The sequence below is a fragment of the Pristis pectinata genome, chromosome 6 (genome assembly GCF_009764475.1).
Source record: "Pristis pectinata isolate sPriPec2 chromosome 6, sPriPec2.1.pri, whole genome shotgun sequence".
In the NCBI taxonomy this organism is placed as follows: domain Eukaryota; kingdom Metazoa; phylum Chordata; class Chondrichthyes; order Rhinopristiformes; family Pristidae; genus Pristis; species Pristis pectinata.
Window position 1 is genome coordinate 106,521,646 of NC_067410.1, and position 6,000 is coordinate 106,527,645.

Below are 6,000 nucleotides of genomic sequence, written 5' to 3' on the forward strand. Positions count from 1 at the left end.
ACAGATATTCATCTGATGGACGAACCAATAAGCTAGGAAGTGGCCATTCCTTGTGCAGCCACTTGAGGTGTATTAAACACTATACATGTTAAAAAACTACTTAAGACAGTCGAATCCAACACTAGAAAGGCAAATGATATGTTTGACTTTATAACAAGAGGATCTGATTACAGGGGTAAACAAGACTATTGCAATTATAAAGAAACTTTGGTGGGACCACACCTGGAGGATTATGTACAGTTTTGATCCCCTGACCTTGAAAAGAATGTACTTGCCAAAGACAGTGTACATCAGAGGTTCCGCAGACGTGTTCCAGGGATGGTGGGTTTGTTCTCTAGAGTTTAGAAGAATAAATTCACACCTAAACTTGTAAAATGATTAAAGGGCTCAATAGGCTGGATGCAGGGAAGATGTTTCCCCAACTGAGATGAGGAAAACATTCTTTATTCAGAGGGTGGCGAACCTTTGAAATTCTCTATCACTGAGGAATGTGAAGGCTCGCTGGTTGATTTCAATAAGATCGATAGATGTTTGGATTTGATGTGAATCAAAGGGATATGGAGGTGGTGCTGGAAGATGTCTTGATATAAAAGATGAGTCATGATCTTGACAAATGGTGGAGCTAGCTTGAAGAGCCAAATGTCTACTCTTGCTCCTATTTCTTACCTTCTTATTAGAACCTGTTTACTCTATTGTATTCACCAGTGGTTGTATTCAAAGTAATAGGCTCCGTAACCACTGGTTGACCCTGATTACTGAACCGAGTTCCATCATTTAGTGTTTACAGTGCACAGACATGCCATTTGGTCCAGCTAATCTATGTCAGTGTTTACGTTCCATGTTCCCAGTCCACTTCTTCCTGCTTTGTTTGCATAATCATTCATTCCTATTTCCCTCATCCAACCTTCCAACGTGTCTGGTAATGTTTCTCAGATTCCATAGCTTCAACACTCTGTGGTTAACAAAATTATTCCTGAGTTCTTTTTTGGATTTGTTAGTGACTGTATGGATTTAGACTGTTCCAAAAGTGGAAACACCATCTCAATGCTCAGTCTAGCAAACCATTTCATTGTTTTAGATCATAGAGCAGGACAGCACAGGAACGGGCCCTTTGACCCACAATGTTGTGCTGAACTAATTAAACTAGTAATTAAATGCCTAATTAAACTAATCCCTTCTGCCTACACAGTGTCCATATCCCTCCATTCTCTGCACATTCATGTGCCTATCTAAGAGTCTCTTAAACGCCTCTATCGTATCTGCCTCCACTACCACCCCTGGCAGCACATTCCAGGCACCCACCACTCTCGGACTATAAAACTCTCCCCGCACATCTCCTTGAAACTTTCCCCCCCTCACCTTAAATGCACGTCCCCTGGTATTTGACATTTCTACCCTGGGAAAAAGATTTCCAACCGTTTACCCTATCTATGCAGCTCATAATCTTATAAACTTCTCCCCTCAGTGGGGTGTGCGGAGGTGTACAATTGGAGGTCTCCCCTCAGCCTCCGCCGCTCCAGAGAAAACAACCCAATTTTGTCCAACCTCTCATAGCTTTACAGGTCATCCCTGGGTTTTTTCATTTCAAGAGAAAGGAGCAGCAGACTTCTTATTCCTTCCTGAAACTTAAGAGGAGTCAGTTTCGGAATCATTGTTGTACGTGCTTTGTGAATCTTCTTGTAAAAGAGGGAAGTGTTCAGTGTGTGCGACTCCCAAGAGTTGAAGCGTGAGGTGTGGGGAGGTGTATAATTGGAGACACCTTGTCTCTATGCTCTCTCCTGACAGACACACAGTAGAAAGACAAGGTGCCTCCACAGGCAGTAATAACACAGCTGTTCCTATCATCACAGGCTGCATCCAAGAATGCTATGGGTTCAAATCCCCCTTCAGGAACCTGAGCAGCAGCATTTAGTGTAGTTGTGTCCTGAGAAAATGCTGAACTTTTGAAAGTGCTGTGTGTCTAAGATCCTTCCTGCTTTTTAAACAGATGTAAAAGACCCCATGAAACCATTCTGAATATGAGCAGGGACTGTCTGAGTCAATATCACAGCGATAGATTACAGAAACAAAGGACTGTGGATGCTGGAATCCAGATGAAAAACACCTTGATCTGGAGGAACTCAAAGTAGTAGGTTACCTGGCCCTTACCGCATTCCCATTTGTGGGAGCTTGCAATGCCACTGTGTTCAGACACTGCAACAGTGATTATATTTCAACAGAACCTGAACATTTGTAAGGGGATTCGAGATGTCCTAGGGTTGCAAAAGGAACTGCAAAGATGTCAGTTCCTTTATCATGTGGGATAAAAGCAGAAGTTTGGTCCCGGTAGGTGTGAATCTCGATTTATTTCTGCAAGAAGCTGTGGTTGCCTGGGTTAGAAATGCTGCCTATCCTTCTGCAGGTTGGGGCTGCTGATGGGGAGCGAGTCCACTCTTGAGAAGGAAGTTTTACCCTCAGCTCAGGTGCAGGGATAGGGCGAGCTCAAGGAAGGAACAACGTGAAGTAAGAGCAGATCAGCAACGAAGCAGTGGCAACCATTTTCATGTTCTTACTACAACACAGGAGACCTTTCAGCCCTTGGGTCCATGGTTGCTCCAAGCAGAGCAATCCCATTCTCCCTCTTGCTTCCTACTACCCTGCAACTTATTCTCTCTCATATGCCCGTCAACAACCCCTTGATTCTTTTACCCACACTAAGGGTAATTATAGTGGCCAGTTAACCTGAGAGTTTGGGATGTGGGAGGGATTTGGAGCATCCAGTGGAAACCCACATTGTCACACAAACCACACGCAAACACCACCTGAGGTCAGGTTGCACACCGAGTCCTTGATACTGTGTAGAAGCAGTAATAACCACTGCGACACCATGATTTGTATGGAAATGAATATCAGGCAACGTTTAAGCAGATTGTTATTTCACTCCTACCTCCCTAACCTTACAACCTAAGACCAATTAAAATTCAAATTTTTGGAAGTGACTCTGTACTTACTGTTATTTTCAATCTGTCAGAAAGAAACCCTTGCGTTTTTCATTGACCTGAAATGTTAACTCTAGTTTCTTTTGCCACAGATGCTGCCTGACCTGCTGAGTATTTCCAACATTTTATTAGCAATGATTCACCAAGGTCCTCACAGACGATGAGATATTTCTGAAGTGTCAAACGGTCTGCTGGAGGAAATCGGCGATCGAGCAGCATCTGTAGGAGAAAAGGAATTATCGACATTTCAGGTCGAAATCCTGCATCAGGACCCGAAACGTTGACAATTCCTTTCCCCCCCCCACAGATGCTGCTTGACTCGCTGAGTTCCTCCAGCAGATTGTTCCTCCAGATTCCAGCATCTGCAGTCTCTTGTGTCTCTATTGTTGAGGTATAGTCCCTGTTGTAATGTAAGCAATCCAACAGCCAATCAGTGCATGGCAATCAGCATTGCAAAAGTGATCAGATAATTTTCTTTTTTGATATTGATTATGGACAAAGATGAGAAAGGCACTGAGGATCTTTCACGTCCACCTAAAGGGATGAACAGGTCTCTGTTTAACCAATAAACAGCACTGGTGACGGTGGAGCGCATCGTTAGTATTGTGCTGATGTGTCAGTCGAGATTCTGGGCTCAAGTCTCTCGAGTGGGAATTGAACCCACGACCTTCTGATTAGTAGGCAAATTCCAACCATTCGAGCTATAGCTGATGCATAAAGGAAGCCCCAGACTTGCAGACATGATAATCTACTTCCCAGTTCAGCAATCATTTCTCTAGTAAAACCAAAGAGAAGTAAGAGAAAAATAAAACTACTGCAGACATTGGATTACTGAAATAAAAACAGAAAATACTTGGAATTCTCAGCAGGTCGGGCAGCATCTGTGGATAGGGGAAAGGAGCATCACTGACCTGAATCAATAACCCTGCACAATTTCTGCCTGATCTGATCAATAAACAAATTATACAGTGATAAAAAAACCTGATTTCCAGCATTTTCTGATATTATTCCAAACAGAAGATGAAGAATGGAGAACTTCAGTAGAAAAATATACTTGGGTAAAAAATGAGTGTTTAGGCCACAGGACTGGCCAGCAGTAGTGGATAACATGACTACAAAACAGTTGGACTGGTGATAAATGTAGTTCACCATTGTTGTGCCTTTGATCTGCAAGGCCACCAACTAAGTGCTGGATGGTGAAATGAGGTTGGTTATCGCTCTTCGACCAACACAGAGCCAAATGGCATCTCTCTGTGCCATAAAATGTCTTTGGTACACAAAATTATGAGGGTATAGATAGGGTGAATACATGCAGGCTTTTTCTCCTGAGGTTGGGTAAGACTAGAACTAGAGGTCATAGGTTTAGGGTGAAAGGTGAAATATTTCAAGGGAATCTGAGGGGGAGCTTCTTCACTCAGAGGGAGGTGCGAGTGTGGAACGAGCTGCCAGCAGAAGTGGTGGATGTGGGTTCAATTGTAACAGTTAAGAGAAGTTTGGATAGGTACATGGATGGGAGGGGTTTAGATGGCTCTGGTCCAGGTGCAGGTAGATGGGACTAGGCAGAACAGGCCGGCATGCACTAGATGGGCCAAAGGGCCTGTTTCTGTGCTGTGGTGCTCTATGACTAATTCTACCAACTGACTGAGGCAGTATCTGACACTGTACAAGCTTGCCTGACTTCTAGGTGCCGTCTGGAGTTGTGTCAGACTTTGAGGAAGCTGGTTTCTCAAGTCAGATGAGGTGCAGCAAGAAAGGGCAGATTTACAGGGACACCTGTATTCCAGGCACAGAAAGAGAAGGGTAATTGAAAAGGCTGACATAGACCGGTCTATGGAGGGTGCGGGAGGAACGGTAAGGCAGGAAGGTAGAGCAGAGGTGAACATTTGATCAGCCATGCTCTTATTGAATGATGGAACAGGCTTGAGGGTTAAATAGACTTCTCAATGTCCCTGTTCCTATAATTCTTATACTCTTACATAATACCCGTTATTGGACCAGTGTTACACTCCACAGAGTGAGAAATGATCCCAGCTGCCTTGCTTTCCTGTTCAAACTAATAGGGGCTCAAGAGGCTTTGGGTGATATTGGTGCAGCTAGTATATCAGCCTGGGTACAATCCTGACCTCAGGTGCTGTGTGTGCGTGCGTGCATGCGTGTGTGTGCACGCATGCGCGCGCGCGTGTGGAGTTTGCACCACCGGACCATATGAACTTCTTCCAAGTGCTCTGGCTTCCTCCCACAGCCTGAAAAAGTATCGATTAGCACAGTATTGGCCACAGTAGTTCAAGTTCCAGCATACATACCCAGGGTATAAATGCCACGAAAATTAGCTTTTTGCAGCTGCAGTACAGTACATGACAAACATAGCAAACATAAGTTAACCTAAACTCAAGTTAATATAAATTATACATAATTTACATGGCAAAATAAACAAAACGACCTCAGTGCAAGTTGAGACAGAGAAAAGAGAAATGTAGAGAAATAAAAGACTGCAGATGCTGAAATAGAACATAGAACATAGAACAGTACAGCACAGAACAGGCCCTTCAGCCCACAATGTTGTGCCGACACAGCTAATCCCTCCTACCTACAGAATGCCCATATCTCTCTACTTTCCCCTCATTCATGTGCCCATCCAAGCCCCTCTTAAAAGCCCCCAATGAGTTTGCCTCCACCAGCCTATCAGGCAACGCATTCCAGGCATCCACCACTCTCTCAGTAAAAAGCGCACCCCTCATGTCTGTTCTGAACCGACCCCCTCTCACCTTAAATGCATGCCCTCTGGTATTGGATCACTCAATAATGGGAAAAAGATATTGCTTGTCCACCCTATCTATGCCCCTCATAATTTTATACACTTCCAACAGATCACCCCTCAGCCTCCACCGCTCCAGAGAAAACAGCCCACGTTTGTCCAGCCTCTCCTGATAGCACATGCCCTCTAATCCAGGCAGCATCCTGGTAAACCTCCTCTGCACCCTCTCTAGATGAGTCTAGATGAAAAAACAAGAAGATGCTGGAG

At 44.2% G+C, this 6,000-nt stretch overlaps 1 protein-coding gene across 1 annotated transcript in view; it reads left to right on the forward strand.

The window, feature by feature from the left end:
- Positions 1–3,864, forward strand: part of LOC127572070 (P2Y purinoceptor 1-like) — a 28,101-nt gene extending 24,237 nt beyond the window's left edge. The window contains exon 3 of the transcript XR_007956555.1: positions 3,848–3,864. The gene's annotated coding sequence lies outside the window, so the exon portion shown is untranslated. The remainder of the gene's footprint in view (positions 1–3,847) is intronic.
- The last annotated feature ends 2,136 nt before the right edge of the window (positions 3,865–6,000 follow it).